Below are 19,617 nucleotides of genomic sequence, written 5' to 3'. Positions count from 1 at the left end.
AACACCTGCAGAGCTGGGGAATTCATCCCTGCCCTTCAGGGGGCGCCGTGCCGAACCACGGCTACCCACGGCATCAGCCTTGGATTGGACATCCTCCCAAAACCGTGCGCGGTCCCGCGGCCGGACCGTCACCTGACACGGTGGCAGCGTCCAACGGCCACCCGAAGGCGACCCGGCATCCCGGGACCCCTTGCCATGGGTGAACAGTGGCCTGTCGCCAGCCACGCCGTTCCCCCTAAAAGTAAAAACTGCGGAGCCGCTCCTGCTCAGTGCGGGGGGGGGGGGGGGGGGGGACGCAGCGCCTTGAGGGACTCGCCGTGCGGCACCGCTTCCAAGGACATGGGCGATTGGGGGGGAGAAGCCACGGGGGAAGGAGGGGGATTCGCAGGGGGTGAAAGACTCGCTGGAGAGCCAGTCTTTACAGCCCGAAGGTCACCCGAGCGCCAGCTCCCCCACGCATCCCTCAACGGAGCCGCGGCTGCAGGAGGGGCTGCGGGTACTGCTCCCAGCATGGTCCCTCCGGCCGCTCGAACTCCAATGGTGGGCGGCCCTCCCACCCGCTGCGGGGCCGGCCTCTCACTCTCCGGGGCCGGCCTCTCACTCTCCAGGGCCGCCCTCTCACTCTCCGGGACCGTGAACCCCCGGGCAGACTTGGCTGGCCGCCCGGAGGCGCGCCCGGAGCCGTGTGGGGACTGCGGGTCCCCGCCGCGCGGGTCCGGGGCCGCTTCGCTTGGCCCCTCGGGACGGCGCGACTCCACAGCGTCCTCCTCCACGAAATATCTCGTGGAAATCCCACAATGAGGGCAGTCCGCTGTGACCGCCCCCCCTCCCCGGTCCAAACGCGCTCTTGGCGCTTCCCGCGCCGGGAATGCACGGGGAGGGGAAGGGACCTTCTGCTGCCGCCTCTGCGGCGCTGGAATCAGCGGCGCTGGTAGCGCCGGTCCCGCTGGGCTTCCGCAAGCCCTAAGATCCTCCGCACTCCAACGCCTGCGGGGTGCGTGAAATGAATAAAATGTAAGAGATTCCCATTTTCTTACACAGTCTGCCATTTGTTAAAAAGTTGTACTGTTTCAAATATTATGCCAGTTGTAAACCGATCTGTTAAGCTGTTTGTACCAAAGTTTGTACCCTCAAAAATCTTATTCCAAGTTGTATACCCCCTCTAAAACCCCGGGCCCCCCCCCCCCTTCCGTCGGGCTAGGCTGTCGCCGTTCCCTGCCGGCTCCTCGAGCTGCCGGCCCCGCCTAATAGGAAAATCCAAGGACTTCCATGGTGCACCGCTCCAAAACCGAAGTGCAGTTGCCGGCAAGCGGACCCACAAGCCGTGACCCAGCACCAAATCCAGGTAAAAAGGGAGGTACTACAACACCGAGAAGACCCTCAGCTACCTAAAGACTGAATTCTGCTTCTGCCGCCTCGCCACGACCACAAAGGGACTGGGAAGAAGTGACACCCCTAGACCACACGAGCCCAGTTGGGTTGCCAGGGATTCCCGCGAGATCGGAGCCTCCCGACTCTGCTGCGGCGAGAACAGAAGGTCCGACTGACACCTGATCCTCAGCGGCGACAGGAGCGAGGGCGGCGACAGGAGCAGCGGCGGCGCAGGCGACCCCTCGAGTTCCCCCTTTAAAGAGCTGACTAATAAAGGCTTTTCAAAGGAGCAGGTCTCCTGGCCCAATTTATAACAATTTGGGGGCTCGCCGGGATCTAAGCCACGCCCAGAAGAGGACCAGGACGGGAAGGCGCAGCCCGACCTCGGACCTCCTGGACAGCTGGACATCCCGGACCAGAGGACGTCGCTCGCCAGCCTCGCGGGACGCCACTGGGGGAGCATCGGTAAGAACAACCGGTGGCGGGAGTGGAGACGAGCGGATGTGGAGTGAATGAGTGGGGGGCCGGCAGCTCGGACCCCCCAAGCGAGTTTGGACTGCTGAATACCGCGTTTCCGCACCCCCGCGAGGGGGCCGGCCGGGAAAAGCAGGAAGCGAGTGAACTGAGAGTGACTGAGGCGTCTCCAGGGGCATAGGCGCCCCCCTCTGGACGTGCGGAGGAATTTAGAGAGTAAGTGGCACGTCAAAGAAGTAAGTGAAGCACGCACCACACTGGCTGAAGTTATAGCCCGGGGTGTCACAGGAGACTAGCGCTGGCTGGGGTAGCGGCTGGAACTCTAAGGGCGGGTTGCCCAGGCTACTTTCGGGGCTTGTGAGTTGGCACTGGCTGGGGTAACTACCGGGGTGTAAGGAGAGAAAGGGAGCACTGGCTGAGGCTACGGCCCAGAGCGTCTGAGTACCGGCTGGGGTAGCAAAGAGGCTGCTTTCGGGGTGCTTTGGAGACTGGCTGGGGTAGCTGTCGGGGTGCTGGGATAAAGAGTACTGGCTGAGGCTACGGCCCAGAGTGTCTGAGTACCGGCTGGGGTAGCAAAGATAGGCTGCTTTCGGGGTGCTTTGGAGACTGGCTGGGGTAGCTGTCGGGGTGCTGGGATAAAAGTCTGCATTGGTCGGGGGTATCTTGGGTACGCTTTCCGGGTTCGAGAGGTAGAACTGGTCGGGGGTGCCCAGGGAAGAGGTACGCTGTCCGGGTGCAGGGGAGTAAAGGAGTGCTGGCTAAGGGGTAGTGGCTGAGGCCCTAAGGGCGGGTCACCAGGCTACCTGTGGAGCATTCCGAGCACTGGCAGGGGTAGTGCCCAAACCCTGAGAGGGTCCCTGGGGCTACTTACGAGTGCTCAAAGAGTGAGTGAGAGTTAAAATTTGGGCTGCCCGCCTTTAAGCTTGTGTATGTGTAGGGGCACCTTAAAGAAGTTTAATTAAAACAAAGTCAAGTAATTTTGCTTTGTGTTGCCCTGAAGTAAAGTTTCTGTCAGAATAGGAACAGCGTAGTTTTTATTTGAGACCCACTGAAAATGGGGGCATACATAAGTAGAGTGGAGCCAGTTGAAGAGAGAGAGAAAAAGATAAAACAAATTCCATCGGACAGTCCACTAGGACAAATGTTAGAACTATGGGAGTTTGATGAAGCCACTAAAAGCTTAGACAGAATCAAGATGATCCATTATTGCATAGAGGCTTGGCCTAAGCTAGATTTACCTGAAAAATGGCCATGGTGTGGAACTAGAGACCCCTGGATGTGTTCACAATTAACTCAATACTTGAAATCTCGAGGAGATTCAAGTACTGAACAAATACTCTATGCTATCTGTTGGCAGAAACAAGTAGTCAAAAATGAAACAGTGAAAATATGTAAGGTACAGCAAGGGAAACAAAAGAATGAAAAGCAGGAGAACCAAGAAGAAGCTAGCCATAACTGGGACCCCTTAGAACATTTGCCTCCTCCTCCAGTTTATCCCGAAGTACTACAAACTATCCCTACTAATCCTCCAACCTCATTTGAAAATCATATCCCACCTTCTCAAACTGTAATCCCTGTTCTTTCCCCAACTTGCCCCCCTCCAGCTTATAACCCCTCTTACCCTCTGCCGTTTCCTAACACTGGTCTAACCTCCTCTCCTTCACCATCCACAATCCCTGCACCCCCTCACAGCTGGGAGCTAGGTCTGGCAACTAACAATGCGTCCTGCCAGGCAATAAAAACCCCAGAAGGACCTTACAGTAACACCAGGTCAAAAACCAAACTCTTTCCCCTAAGGGAGGTCCCATTGGGTGGGGCAGTCGGAGGAATAGGGTTTGTCAATGCACCTTTAACAGCGTCAGAAGTCAGAAATTTTAAGAAAGAACTGGGGAATCTAGTTGAAAACCCAGTGGGAATTGCCAACCAGATTGACCAGTTTTTGGGCCCAAATATTTATACATGGGGAGAACTAAACTCCATCTTAAACATACTCTTCAATCCAGACGAGGTTCGGCTGGTTAGGGCAGCAGGGATGTGCATCTGGGAAAGAGAAAACCGAATGGGCCCTCCCGGTGACCAGAAGTTGCCAATAGCTGACCCAGGGTGGGACCCAAACAGAGAAGAAGGGAGGAGAAATATGGAGGATTATAGAAATCTAATGATAAAAGGTATTAAAGAATCAGTTCCTCAGAGTAGCAACACCAAATTAGCTTTTGACAGGGCCCAAGAGAAAGATGAAGTGAAAAAAACCAGTATTAATCTCCTAAATTTTCTAGGGGAAAAAGGCCTCAAAGTGTCAAAGAACAAATTACAGTTTGTAGAATCACAAGTCACATACCTCGGACACCTCATTGGGGAAGGGTGTAAGAAATTAAGCCCTGAGAGAATCTCAGGTATACTCTCAATCCCAGCTCCAACCACAAAAAGAGATATAAGAAAATTATTAGGACTATTTGGTTATTGCAAGCTATGGATAGAAAAATATTCCCAAAGTGTTAAATTTCTCTATGAGAAGTTAGTCCAACCTGAACCTGTAAAATGGACTGATAAGGATGAAGAACAATTGAAAGACCTAAAGACAAAATTGTCTTCAGCCCCTGTCCTGAGTCTCCCAGACCTTAAGAAAAAGTTTGACCTATTCATTAACACCGAAAGGGGAATAGCTTATGGAGTATTAACGCAAGAATGGGGAGGACACAAAAAGCCGGTCGCATATCTTTCCAAACTTTTGGATCCAGTTGCAAGAGGGTGGCCGGCTTGCCTCCAGGCTGTAGCAGCCACAGCTGTTCTTGTAGAGGAAGCACAAAAACTGACACTGCAGGGAAAAATCATTGCACACACACCCCATGATCTCAGGACAGTGCTGAGCCAAAGGGCTCAACAATGGCTGACTGACTCTAGAATTTTAAAATATGAAGTGATTTTAACCGGCACCAGTGATTTGGAGCTAATCACATCAAAAAGTCTAAATCCTGCCCAGTTCCTCTCAGGGGAACCCACACCAAACTTAGAGCACAATTGCCTGGAAATCATAGATTTACAAACAAAAGTAAGGGAAGATCTTGAAGATACACCTCTACCATGTGGGAGGGTGCTATTTATTGATGGATCATCTAGGGTGATAGAGGGAAAGAGAATATCAGGCTATGCAATAGTCGAAGGTACAGAAAAGGACAATTTAAAAGTTATAGAAAAAGAAAAACTGCCCCCCCATTGGTCTGCCCAGTGTTGTGAAGTCTATGCCCTCAAGAGGGGATTAGATTTATTAGAACAAGACCAAGGTACAATCTACACAGACTCGAGATATGCATTTGGAATAGTACACACATTTGGAAAAATCTGGGAAGAAAGAAGCTACCTAAATTCAAAGGGGAAAAATCTGATACATAAAGAATTAAGTAAATTGGTATTAGAATCTCTTATGAAGCCCAAAAAAAAATAGCAATTGTACATGTCAAGGGACATCAAAAAAAGGACACATTTGAAGGAAAGGGCAACCAAGTAGCTGATCAAGCAGCCAAACTAGCAGCTCAAAGGCTGGGAGAACCAATAAAAATTCTTACTTTAAATGATGTACCAGCTAACAAAGTTAGTGAACCAATATATGATGAAAATGAATTAAAAGAAATAAAAAAGTTAGGTTTACACCAAGGGAAGCGGGGGGAATGGCTGACCCCAGATGGAAGAACATTCCTAAATAAAGCAATAGCTCGAAAAATACTGGCAGAAATCCACAGCTTAACCCACTGGGGCACCCAAGGGTTGTGTGATCATTTCCTGAGGGAACACCTATGTGTTGGAATCTATAACCTGGCCAAAGCAGTTACTGAAGGATGCCTAATTTGTCAAAAAGTAAATCAAAAAGTAATGAAAAAGCCCACACCAGGAGGAAGACAAATAGCATTAAGACCCTTTCAAAGTATACAAATAGACTTCACAGAAATGCCTCCAGTACAGGGATATAAGCACCTTTTGGTTATAGTTGATCACTTAACACATTGGATAGAAGCCTTTCCTACAAAAAGGGAAACAGCACAAGTAGTAATAAAGATACTATTAGAACACATCATCCCCCGATATGGACTGATAAATAACATCGATTCAGACAGAGGCCCCCACTTTGTAGCACAAGTCCTGCATGATGTTGTTAAAGCCTTGGGAATTAAATGGCAGTTGCATACACCCTGGCATCCCCAAAGCTCGGGGAGAATTGAGAGGATGAATAAAACCCTCAAAAATGTATTGACTAAATTGATAACAGAAACTGGAATGAATTGGCTAAAATGTCTGCCCCTAGCACTCTTGAGAATCCGAGTTCGGCCAAGGTCAGACATAGGGGCTTCACCATATGAGATGATGTTTGAACTCCCTTTCTTACTAACTCCTTACAGCACTGCAAATTATTTAGAAGGAGAGGCAGCCACTCAAGAATATATTCAAACAATTGGAAAAACATTGGCCGATCTTAAGAGAAGAGGGTATCTTCCTCAAACCTCCCCCTTAGATGCAGATGTACACCAAATAAAGCCAGGGGACTGGGTCCTAATTAAATCTTGGAATACCACTCCACTAACTCCCAAATTCGAAGGTCCATTCCAAGTCCTGCTCACAACCCACACTGCAGTGAAGACCCAAGAAAAGGGCTGGACACACATATCCCGAGTAAAAGGACCATTGCCACTTCCCAGTGACTCTGTTACCCCAGCAGAGACTCCCTCTGAATGGACTACCATTAGAAATCCAAACACACTTAAAATAACCTTCAAGAAACGACCAAAGCCCAATTAGATCATAAAATGTTCTCTGTAAGTTGCTGTTCTAAGTTATTATAAAGTGTTAAAAAGGTTGTGATAATAATATCATTACAGATCTCTTATAGGGCACATCACAGAAAGCCTAATCAAAAACTGAACAAGTGGGAGCACACTGAAAAAAAATCCATAAGGCCAGCTAAATAACTTCCCCAACCCAAGAGGCAAGACCAGGTGAGATCGAGATAATGGTTCATACTGGACTCTTGGGAGGACTAATTATAGTCCTATTGATGAGCAAACCCACCGAAGGAGCATGCTCTAAGAATGACTATCCCACTTCCCTAACCCAAGAGGCAAGACCAGGTGAGATCGAGATAATGGTTCATACTGGACTCTTGGGAGGACTAATTATAGTCCCATTAATAAGCAAACATGCCAAAGGAACATGCTCTAGGGGCTACCATCTCATCTATGATGAAGAGAATCTGCAGTCCCTTATAAGAGTTCACACTCATGTGAGTCCCACGTGTTTTAATATAACCCAAGTATCTACTTGCCAAAAAAATGAAAAACAATATTAGATGGTAAAAATTGCTGCAACGTTTATGCAGCACCTAACTACTAAAGAGTGCCCTATAAGAGAATTGTTTTACCAAAAAAAATTAGACAATCCAAAGGGAGTTGCAAATTTAATAAAAGAAAAGCCACTGAATGAAATTGATGAGCCCCTTAATAAAAACTTACCTATTGACTTATTTATTGTAATAAGCATCCTTGCCAGCTTCCTACTCCTTCCCTGCATATTCCCCTGTTTAATTCGAACTGCAACCATTCAAGCAAGCCCCAAACCTACTGAAATAAGACTAGAACCCCAAACTGAAGAACTGAATAAAGCCAAAAGAATATATAACCAATACCAGAAATTAAAAAAGATGTACTCCCATGAATCAAAAACTGCCAATTGATGCGGGCAAAAGGCCCGATCAAAGAAATAGAGGGGGGACTGAAATGAATAAAATGTAAGAGATTCCCATTTTCTTACACAGTCTGCCATTTGTTAAAAAGTTGTACTGTTTCAAATATTATGCCAGTTGTAAACCGATCTGTTAAGCTGTTTGTACCAAAGTTTGTACCCTCAAAAATCTTATTCCAAGTTGTATACCCCCTCTAAAACCCCGGGCCCCCCCCCCCCCTTCCGTCGGGCTAGGCTGTCGCCGTTCCCTGCCGGCTCCTCGAGCTGCCGGCCCCGCCTAATAGGAAAATCCAAGGACTTCCATGGTGCACCACTCCAAAACCGAAGTGCAGTTGCCGGCAAGCGGACCCACAAGCCGTGACCCAGCACCAAATCCAGGTAAAAAGGGAGGTACTACAACACCGAGAAGACCCTCAGCTACCTAAAGACTGAATTCTGCTTCTGCCGCCTCGCCACGACCACAAAGGGACTGGGAAGAAGTGACACCCCTAGACCACACGAGCCCAGTTGGGTTGCCGGGGATTCCCGTGAGATCGGAGCCTCCCGACTCTGCTGCGGCGAGAACAGAAGGTCCGACTGACACCTGATCCTCAGCGGCGACAGGAGCGAGGGCGGCGACAGGAGCAGCGGCGGCGCAGGCGACCCCTCGAGTTCCCCCTTTAAAGAGCTGACTAATAAAGGCTTTTCAAAGGAGCAGGTCTCCTGGCCCAATTTATAACAGTGCGGGTACGGGCGGGGTCCGGTTCGCGGGCCCCGCGCCCTCCTCAGCTGCCGCGCTGATGGAGGACAGACTTTCCTCACTCCTGCGCCTACGTGGGCCGGGAATCGGTGTTCCCGCCGGCCCCGCGCGAGCGGGGGTATGGGCTAAATCCTCTCTGCTCCAGCGGCGCGTCCACTGTGCGGGGACAGGAGAAAAGGCACCACCATCTCCCCTGGGACCTAACCCGGGAGACAGTATCAGGCTAGAGCCATCCTCTGAAGCCCCAGAACTGGGATGCTGCATTCCGAGCAGCCAGCACCTTTTCCAGCCTTTTCCAGGTTGTTAGCAAACTCAAAAAATCCACCCCAGCATCTGCCTTAAACTCGTGCAGTAGGCGGGACCCTAAGGTCCGCCACTCCAATGTGGAGAAAGCAGCCTGAACGCTACAGAAAAAACCATGGCTTCTAGCATAATAGAAAAACTTTTGGAAGTCCTCTCTAGATACAGAGGATCCCTCCTTCTCTAGGACCTCAAACATCTTCCGAGGAAGAGGTAGAGGTCATCATCTCTTACCACTTGTTACCTCAGACACACAGAAGGCTGAATTCTTGTCCAACAGACGGGTCACCACTTGTGACAGAGGGTCACACGTGCGGCTGCTGTTAGGAGCACGAAAGGACGAAACAGGCCAGCAGGAGGTCAAGCAGGAAAGCTTCTACTTTATTTTTCTGACTCCATATATATACAAATTTACAGACAGGCCAAGATTGGCTACACAGGTGTTATAAATTGGCCAGGAGAACTGCTCCTTTGAAAAGCCTTTATTAGTCAGCTCTTTCAAGGAGGAACTTGAGGGGTCGCCTGCGCCATCGCCACTCCTGTCGTTGTTCTTGCTCCTGTCGCCGTTCTCGTTCCGGCCACCGCTGAGGAGGTGTCAGACGAATCTGCTGCTCTCGCTGCAGAGTCGGGAGTTCCTGCCTCGCGGGAATCCCCAGGAACTCAACTGGGCTCGCGTGGTCTAGGAGCGTCACTTCTTCCCAGTCTCTTTGTGGTCACGGCGAGGTGGCAGAAGCAGAATTCAGTCCTTAGGTAGCTGAGGGTCTTCTCGGTGTTGTAGTGTCTCCCTTTTATCTGGATTTTGTGCTGGGTCGCGGCTTTTGGGTCCGTTTGCCGGCAACTGCACTTCGGTTTTGGAGCGGTGCACCATGGAAGTCCTTGGATTTTCCTATTAGGCGGGGCCAGCAGTTCGAGGAGCCGGTGGGAATGGCGACAGCCTAGCCCGACAGAAGGGGAGGGAACCTGGGGTTTTAGAGGGGGTATACAACTTGGAATAAGATTTTTGAGGGTACAAACTTTGGTACAAACAGCATAATTTTCTTAACAGACAGGTTACAACTGGCATAACATTTGAAACAGCATAACTTTTTTAACAAATGACAGACTGTGTAAGAAAATGGGAATCTCTTACATTTTATTCATTTCACAGGTAGCCACCTCTTTGACCTTGTTGGTGAACATCACCATCAATCATCTTTCTCCTCCCAGAGGAAAAGAATGTAAACAAAGATAATTTTCTAAAAACATACATAGTTTACTTGAAGCTGCGTGAGAACAAAATGCAAACAGTGAAAAGCAGGCAAACTTGAGGCAACAATCCTGTACCTGTTCCCTCGACCTTCCCATTTCCCCCCCGGTGGACCTCGAAAAGGCTATAAAGACCCCTGAGTTAACCAAAGACTTTGTGATCATCCCATGGAAGAAGACACATCTATTGGCCAGACCATGAGGATTTCGTCTCTCCATTGGTAGCTATTACCCACCCCCACTTTTTCTTTTCTCTCCATCCTTTATTTCTTTTCAAATCCTTCTATCGCATTTGCTGTTGGCACTCATTAAAGGTGCATTTGTTTTGATGAATACTGAAATCCCCTCTGTGTTGTTTTTTTCACTCTGAGATCAGTTAACAAACCATTATGACTCTTGATTGCATTAGCAGATTGTAACAAGATGCTCCACCCAGGGAGAGGAGCCAAGCATTCCTCAGAGGAAAACACTCACCGAGGGAGTTCCACTAAAGTGAAGGTAGCCTCAACCTCCCATGACCAAGCTGCCAGGTACTACAGAAGGGAGGATGATCTGTCAGATGCCCTTAAAAGTACCTCTAGGATATATGGCCAGGAAGGAAATGATAACCAGAGCTAGAGGGGCTCTGCCTCTAGTCAGGAAGAGGCACAGGAAAACCAGGTCTTTTGGACAGTGTGGATGTGACGGCCTGGCACATCAGAGCCACAAAAATATGAAGCCTTAGTGCATATTACTGCCCAGTGTACCCTAATGCCATCAGGATATGGGGGGGGCAGAACCTGTTTCCATTGCCAGAGTGACAGGGGGATCGCAGCAATTAACCCTGTTAATGGTCAAAGTGAACATGACTGAGATAGAATGGCAGAAACATCCTATTGTGACTGGCCCAGAGGCCCTGTGTAATCTAGGCAGACTTCCTCCCAAAAGGCTATTACAAAGATCCAAAGAGACTCAAATGGGCTTTTAGAATAACTACTGTAGAGGCAGAAGGCATTAAACAATTGAACACCTTGCCTGGACTATCAGAAAACCCATCTGCAGTGGGACTCCTGAAGGCAGAAGAACAACGAGTACCAACAGCCACCTTGATGGTGACCATCAACAGTATTAGACAAATCGAGATACTGTGATCCCCATCCACAAAATAATCCACGAGCTACAGAACCAAGGGGTGGTCAGTAAGGCCCAGTCACCCTTCAACAACCCCATCTGGCCTGTGCGCAAGTCTGACAGAGAATGGAGATTGACTATGGACTATTATGGCTTGAATGAACTGACTCCACCGCTGAGCCTACCATTCCAGACATGCTGGGACTCCAATACAAGCTGGAGTCCAAAGCAGCAAAGTGGTATGCCACTACTGACATTGCTAGCCCATTTTTGTCCATTCCTCTGGCAGCAGAATGCCAGCCTCAGTTTGCTTTCACCTGGAGGGGCGTGCAGTACATCTGAAATGACTGCCCTAGGGCTGAAAACACAGCCCCACCATCTGCCATGGACTGATGCAAGCTAGACAGAGAAAAGGATGAAGCTCCAGAACATCTGCAATACATCGATGACATCATTGTGTGGAACAACACAGGAATGGAAGTAGTTAAGAAGAGAGAGAAGATCATCCAGATTCTCCTGGAAGCCAGCTTTGCCATCAAGAAGAGCAAAGTCAAGAGACCTGCTTGAGAGATCCAGTTTCTGAGGGTAAAGTGGCAAGATGGACAGTGTCAGATTCCTACTGAAGTTATCAACAAAATCACTGCAATGTCTCCACCAACCAGCAAGAAGAAAATACAAGTTTTCCTAGGCACCATAAGTTTTAGAAAATACACATTCCTGAGTACAGCCAGATTGTGAACCCTCTCAACCCAGTTGCCCACAAGAAAAACAATTTCCACTAAAGCCCTAAACAGCAACAAGCCTTCACCCAGATCAAGCAGGAAATCGCTCATGCAGTAGCCCTTAGCCCACTCAGGATGGGACCAGAAGTGAGAAATGTGCTTTACTCTACAGGCAAGAACAATAGTTTATCCTAGAGCCTTTAGCAGAAAGTGCCTGGTAAGACTCGAGGCCAACCACTGAGATTCTGGAGCTGAAGTTACAGAGTCCAAAGCCAACTACACTTCCAGAGAGAAGGAAGTCTTGGCCATCTATGAAGGACTTCTTATAAACAGTCTTGTAAACACCTGAGTCAGTAAACATAATATTAAATAGATATATCATATCCCTTATCATACACCAGCTGCCAAAAAAATTGAACAGTACAACAGACTACTTAAAACTATGCTAAAGGCACTTGGCGGGAGGACCTTCAAAAATTAAGAAATTAACTTAGCAAAAGCCACCTAGATAGTCAACACCCAAGAGTCCATCAATGAAACTAGTCCTGCCCAGTCCAGACCCTTGCACACAGTGGATAAAGTCCCTGTGGTACACATGAAAAATATTTTAAGAAAGACTGTTTAGATTAGTCCCATCTCAAGCAAAAGAAAACCCATTTGTAGGATTGTATTTGCTCAAAAACCTAGTTACACTTAGTGAGTAATACAGAAAAATAAAAAACCCCCATTGTTTACCACAAGGAAACCTAATTTTAAATGAGAACTGTGTGTAAGGGTTCATTGTGTATATATATATATATATCAAGTTTAAAGAAGGTATAGATTTAAGTATGGTGCAAATGATAATAGAATAAGGAGTAGATAATGTCTTAATTTGCAATGCAAGATGTAACCAAAAGTATGTATTCTATTACCAGCTGTTAAAACCAGGTGGGGCAGTTTTCTTTATTTCTTATATGACCCATCCTCCCTCCAGGGGATATCTTCTGTTAATAGGCCATTGAGTCTCACTGCATGACTGATAAAATTACACCATCACACTGTAAGATGCTCCACCCAGAGGGAGAAGCCAAGCATTCCTGCCTAGATACAGTCTGAGATTTGGAACACCACAGTCAGCCTTTTTCCACTAGATTCCCAGAAGAAGACCAGACCCATCTACACGACCACTGGACCTTCAGAGGAAAACAAAACCCTTCTACAAGATCGTTGCTTCAACAGAACCACATCTGTCACTCCAGGAAGACTTCAGCCACGATTTAATTAGTCTGCTACCAACACCCTGACCAACAGGGTGTCAAGTTGTATTCTGACTCTGTCAGTGTTTTTGTACTACTGCATTTTATTTTAGTTTTCCTATTAAATTGTAGTTCTGACTTGGGATGTCCCACTGGTTTGCTTTCAAACTAGCACATATTTCATGAAAACATAACACACTAGTCTTTTTATGAGAACAAGGGTATGCAAAGGAGAAAATAACTACATTAGAAAAAACAGAACCTTGAAAAATTAACAAATGGAAGAAAAATCCTTTGGTACATCACTGCAGAAAATCTCCTTGTAAAATCTCTAAAAGATTTGCATAAATTATTTCAGATTACTTCCTTTAACTGGGAGACTGGAGAAAAATCAAATTAAAAACAGGGTAGGAGGGTAAAAACATCAAGAAAGTGAGCAAAAATAAATCACAGGACTCAGAGATCATGATTAAAATTTTTTGGGAAAAAGGATCCCTGGAGAGCAGAAGATACTTCCTGGGGAGTGCAATCTTCTAATGCATCAGTGAATCTCAAATTCAGGCCAGTCATACACATCTGGCATGAAGGATTTGTATTCGTAGGTCCAAACCTTTGATCAAATGCAACAGTCCTTGTCTGCAGGTTCAGGGAAATGGAAAGCCATGTTGTTGGTGTACAAAAATTCCATAACCTGAAAAGTTAAATTGTGGCAGATTTAGCTGGTTTATAGCTGCACAGATAATTCGGCCTAACAGACACCAGCTCAACCAGCCTAGCTTGAAGTAAACAAGTCCCTGGAAACAACAATGATGGGTAAGATTCAAACCCTGACAGAGGACTTCAGCCAACGCCTTTAAATCATGGATACATCCATATCATTGGCCAGTGAGCTAGGTGGAGTTGAGACCCTTGACCAATCATGTCTGTAAGCATGGGAAATTTGAAAGCTCTATAAAAGGAGCTGCCAGACAATAAATGTGGGCTGTTGCTGCATGATCTATGTGTGTTAATGTCATGTCCCTGTCTCCAACTCCACAGGGACATCTGGTGATCGTGACATGATAGCAACAAGCTGCTGGGGTATTGCAGGGATAGAGGAGTGCAGCAAAATTTGCTGCCAGCAGTCGGTTGGGCTGCAGAAAGCTGCAGGCAGAAAATTGCAGAGAGGGCTGCAGGCAGTGAAGAGAGCTGCAGAGGGCAGAGTGCTGTGGGCAGTGAAGAGTGGGCCGAGGAATGGTGGGGAAAGCCATGTGGGTCTAGACCCCCCTTTGTGGATTAGAGATGCTGCTGGGAATGTGGAGGCACGGGCTTCAACACGGAAGGACCCCCTCCTGAAGGTATGGACACTTGTTTTAAAAAATACATGGGAAAAGTACAACAAACGTGCTTTGCTTAATAACGTGGTATGAGAGCCACGGGCAGGATGTGTCCAAAGGAGCTGCTCTAGATGCAAAAATGTGGGAGTGGGCTGGCCAACATATTCTCTCAGCAGCTTCAACAGGTGATGAGACTGCCATTTGACGCTGTTTTACACCACAACAACACAGACTCCAAGATTCAGAAGGCTGAAAATGACTCCTTTATTTTTGGGATGTATCTCCCGTTTATACTATTTTACACAGACCAATTTGCTTGGTGAAACAAAGGCAAACCTCTTCAATCACATTGGTCAGACCAGAGAGACATCAAGAAAAAGTCCCTCCTAGGAAAAGGAATGGAAAACATAGGTTCAGTTACAAAAGCATTTTTCCTGTTTACAGAAAATTCCCTGGGAAAAGAATTTCAGAAAACCAAAACATCTCAGGCATGGAACCAGGGCTCCAGCCATTAACATTACAAAACCCTGGAGGCTCATCATGAATTTATTAGAACAGTTGAAGAGAGAGAGGGAGGCAAAGACAGCAGAGGGATTGCCGCTGGTGCCCCCTTCTGAGGAGAGTGGCAAAAGCACGGTGTTGGGGGAGGTGGCGGGGGGCGCAGATGCCACGCCGGGTGAGTGGGAGAGAAGGGTGGGTGGAGAAGTCAGTGTGCTGTGAAAATGCCCGGGATTGCACTGCCGCCCCCTGCAGGGATGTCCCTCCAGTGGAGCATCTGGTCACCCAGGACCCTGCCACTGTCCCAGGCAGGGATGCACTGTCAGTGGAACACCCTGCAGCTGAATTCTGCCCTGCTGCATCTGCACAACCCCCTGAAATCACGACTGGCTGCTTTGCCACTCCATGCTCTGCTGCCCCATGTCCTGCTGGACCAGCAGAAACCCCTGAAACTGCCCCCAGCTGCTGCAAGACCATGCCCAGTGGCTGTGCGATGTCTGGCTGCTGCCAGACGCTCAGCAGCTGTCAAGCCCCCAGCTATTGCCTAGCTGTGCCTGCCTCTCCATGCTTTGCTGCTCTGCACCCTGCTGTGTCTGCTGAGACCCTTGAGACTGCACCCAGCCACTCTGAGGCAGTGCTCAGCTCCTGCCAGACACTCAGCTAGTGTCAGAGTCTAGCTGCTTTTGCGTTGGAGCCATGCCATCCCCCTTTGACAAATCGGCATTCTGTTACCGTGCCTAGCTGTACGGGCCGCACAATTCCCATGGTGACAGAGCATCCTACAGCGCCAACCGTGCCTGTGCAGCCACCAGATCAGTGAGCGCTAGGACCACACACACCCCCTGCCACCACACGCACACCAGGACCACCTTCGAGGGGCATGCCTGCATCTTTATCCCAGCCTTTGTGGGGCGTGCCAGTGGCTCCGACTCAGCCTCCAGGGATGGGTCTGGGAAATGCATCATCAGGAGTTCCTGGAGACACAACACCCTGTAGCAACACTGCTGTCCCAAGCGCACTGCCCCTGCCGGAGGTGGAGTTCTCCCTGGGTTATATACTGGCAAGGGATGCAAGAGATATCAGCAGAGAAAGCCAGAACCATTGTCCCGCTGCGGAACACTGCAATATTGCTGCCATTGCTGCACTGCTGACAGCCCTGCCCTGTTAAAAACGGGCCAGGAGACCTGCTCCTTTGAAAAGCCTTTATTAGTCAGCTCTTTAAAGGGGGAACTCGAGGGGTCGCCTGCGCCGCCGCTGCTCCTGTCGCCACCTTCGCTCCTGTCGCCGCTGAGGATCAGGTGTCAGTCGGACCTTCTGCTCTCGCCGCAGCAGAGTTGGGAGGCTCCGATCTCGCGGGAATTCCCGGCAACCCAACTGGGCTCGTGTGGTCTAGGGGTGTCACTTCTTCCCAGTCCCTTTGTGGTCGTGGCGAGGCGGCAGAAGCAGAATTCAGTCTTTAGGTAGCTGAGGGTCTTCTCGGTGTTGTAGTGCCTCCCTTTTTACCTGGATTTGGTGCTGGGTCGCGGCTTTTGGGTCCGCTTGCCGGCAACTGTACTTCGGTTTTGGAGCGGTGCACCATGGAAGTCCTTGGATTTTCCTATTAGGCGGGGCCGGCAGCTCGAGGAGCCGGCAGGGAACGGCGACAGCCTAGCCCGACGGAAGGGGGGGACCCCGGGGTTTTAGAGGGGGTATACAACTTGGAATGAGATTTTTGAGGGTACAAACTTTGGTACAAACAGCTTAACAGACCGGTTTACAACTGGCATAATATTTGAAACAGTACAACTTTTTAACAAATGGCAGACTGTGTAAGAAAATGGGAATCTCTTACATTTTATTCATTTCAGTCCCCCCTCTATTTCTTTGATCGGGCCTTTTGCCCGCATCAATTGGCAGTTTTTGATTCATGGGAGTACATCTTTTTTAATTTCTGGTATTGGTTATATATTCTTTTGGCTTTATTCAGTTCTTCAGTTTGGGGTTCTAGTCTTATTTCAGTAGGTTTGGGGCTTGCTTGAATGGTTGCAGTTCGAATTAAACAGGGGAATATGCAGGGAAGGAGTAGGAAGCTGGCAAGGATGCTTATTACAATAAATAAGTCAATAGGTAAGTTTTTATTAAGGGGCTCATCAATTTCATTCAGTGGCTTTTCTTTTATTAAATTTGTAACTCCCTTTGGATTGTCTAATTTTTTTTGGTAAAACAATTCTCTTATAGGGCACTCTTTAGTAGTTAGGTGCTGCATAAACGTTGCAGCAATTTTTACCATCTAATATTGTTTTTCATTTTTTTGGCAAGTAGATACTTGGGTTATATTAAAACACGTGGGACTCACATGAGTGTGAACTCTTATAAGGGACTGCAGATTCTCTTCATCATAGATGAGATGGTAGCCCCTAGAGCATGTTCCTTTGGCATGTTTGCTTATTAATGGGACTATAATTAGTCCTCCCAAGAGTCCAGTATGAACCATTATCTCGATCTCACCTGGTCTTGCCTCTTGGGTTGGGGAAGTTATTTAGCTGGCCTTATGGAGTTTCTTTCAGTGTGCTCCCACTTGTTCAGTTTTTGATTAGGCTTTCTGTGGTGTGCCCTATAAGAGATCTGTAATGATATTATTATCACAACCTTTTTAACACTTTATAATAACTTAGAACAACAACTTACAGAGAACATTTTATGATCTAATTGGGCTTTGGTCGTTTCTTGAAGGTTATTTTAAGTGTGTTTGGATCTTTAATGGTAGTCCATTCAGAGGGAGTCTCTGCTGGGGTAACAGAGTCACTGGGAAGTGGCAATGGTCCTTTTACTCGGGATATGTGTGTCCAACCCTTTTCTTGGGTTCTCACTGCAGTGTGGGTTGTGAGCAGGACCTGGAATGGACCTTCGAATTTGGGAGTTAGTGGAATGGTATTCCAAGATTTAATTAGGACCCAGTCCCCTGGCTTTATTTGGTGTACATCTGCATCTAAGGGGGAGGTTTGAGGAAGATACCCTCTTCTCTTAAGATCGGCCAATGTCTTTCCAATTGTTTGAATATATTCTTGAGTGGCTGCCTCCCCTTCTAAATAATTTGCAGTGCTGTAAGGAGTTAGTAAGAAAGGGAGTCCAAACATCATCTCATATGGTGAAGCCCCTATGTCTGACCTTGGCCGAACTCGGATTCTCAAGAGTGCTAGGGGCAGACATTTTAGCCAATTCATTCCAGTTTCTGTTATCAATTTAGTCAATACATTTTTGAGGGTTTTATTCATCCTCTCAACTCTCCCCGAGCTTTGGGGATGCCAGGGTGTATGCAACTGCCATTTAATTCCCAAGGCTTTTTTTTCCTATAATTCCTATATATTCTTTTTCTATAACTTTTAAATTGTCCCTTTCTGTACCTTCGACTATTGCATAGCTTGATATTCTCTTTCCCTCTATCACCCTAGATGATTCATCAATAAATAGCACCCTCCCACATGGTAGAGGTGTATCTTCAAGATCTTCCCTTACTTTTGTTTGTAAATCTATGATTTCCAGGCAATTGTGCTCTAAGTTTGGTGTGGGTTCCCCTGAGAGGAACTGGGCAGGATTTAGACTTTTTGATGTGATTAGCTCCAAATCACTGGTGCCGGTTAAAATCACTTCATATTTTAAAATTCTAGAGTCAGTCAGCCATTGTTGAGCCCTTTGGCTCAGCACTGTCCTGAGATCATGGGGTGTGTGTGCAATGATTTTTCCCTGCAGTGTCAGTTTTTGTGCTTCCTCTACAAGAACAGCTGTGGCTGCTACAGCCTGGAGGCAAGCCGGCCACCCTCTTGCAACTGGATCCAAAAGTTTGGAAAGATATGCGACAGGCTTTTTGTGTCCTCCCCATTCTTGGGTTAATACTCCATAAGCTATTCCCCCTTCAGAGTTAATGAATAGGTCAAACTTTTTCTTAAGGTCTGGGAGACTCAGGACAGGGGCTGAAGACAATTTTGTCTTTAGGTCTTTCAATTGTTCTTTATCCTTATCAGTTCATTTTACAGGTTCAGGTTGGACTAACTTCTCATAGAGAAATTTAACACTTTGGGAATATTTTTCTATCCATAGCTTGCAATAACCAAATAGTCCTAATAATTTTCTTATATTTCTTTTTGTGGTTGGAGCTGGGATTGAGAGTATACCTGAGATTCTCTCAGGGCTTAATTTTTTACACCCTTCCCCAATGAGGTGTCCGAGGTATGTGACTTGTGATTCTACAAACTGTAATTTGTTCTTTGACACTTTGAGGCCTTTTTCTCCTAGAAAATTTAAGAGATTAATACTGGTTTTTTTCACTTCATCTTTCTCCTAAGATATACTCTTAGTGCTTCTCTTAATAATTCATTTATTTCTCGGTCTTGCCAGTCCTCCATCTTTTCAAGTTTTCTTCTGATATCTGGCCAGGATTTTGTGACAAACTGTAACTTTAATAATATCTGTCCCTCTGGGCTATCTGGATCCAAATTAGAATATTGCTGGAAATTCCGTCTGAGCCTGCTCAGCCAGGCTGCTGGGGTTTCATCTTTCTCTTGGGCCCTGTCAAAAGCTAATTTGGTGTTGCTACTCCGAGGAACTGATTCTTTAATACCTTTTATCATTAGGTTTCTATAATCCTCCATATTTCTCCTCCCTTCTTCTCTGTTTGGGTCCCACCCTGGGTCAGCTATTGGCAACTTCTGGTCACCGGGGGGGCCCATTCGGTTTTCTCTCTTCCAGATGCGCATTCCTGCTGCCCTAACCAACCGAAACTCGTCCGGATTGAAGAGTATATTTAAGATGGAGTTTAGTTCTCCCCATGTATAAATATTTGGGCCTAAAAACTGGTCAATCTGGTTGGCAATTCCCACTGGGTTTTCAACTAGATTCCC

The sequence above is a fragment of the Sylvia atricapilla genome, chromosome W (assembly GCF_009819655.1).
Source record: "Sylvia atricapilla isolate bSylAtr1 chromosome W, bSylAtr1.pri, whole genome shotgun sequence".
In the NCBI taxonomy this organism is placed as follows: Eukaryota; Metazoa; Chordata; class Aves; order Passeriformes; family Sylviidae; genus Sylvia; species Sylvia atricapilla.
The sequence above is the reverse complement of the archived record's forward strand: the minus strand, read 5'-3'. Positions refer to the sequence as shown.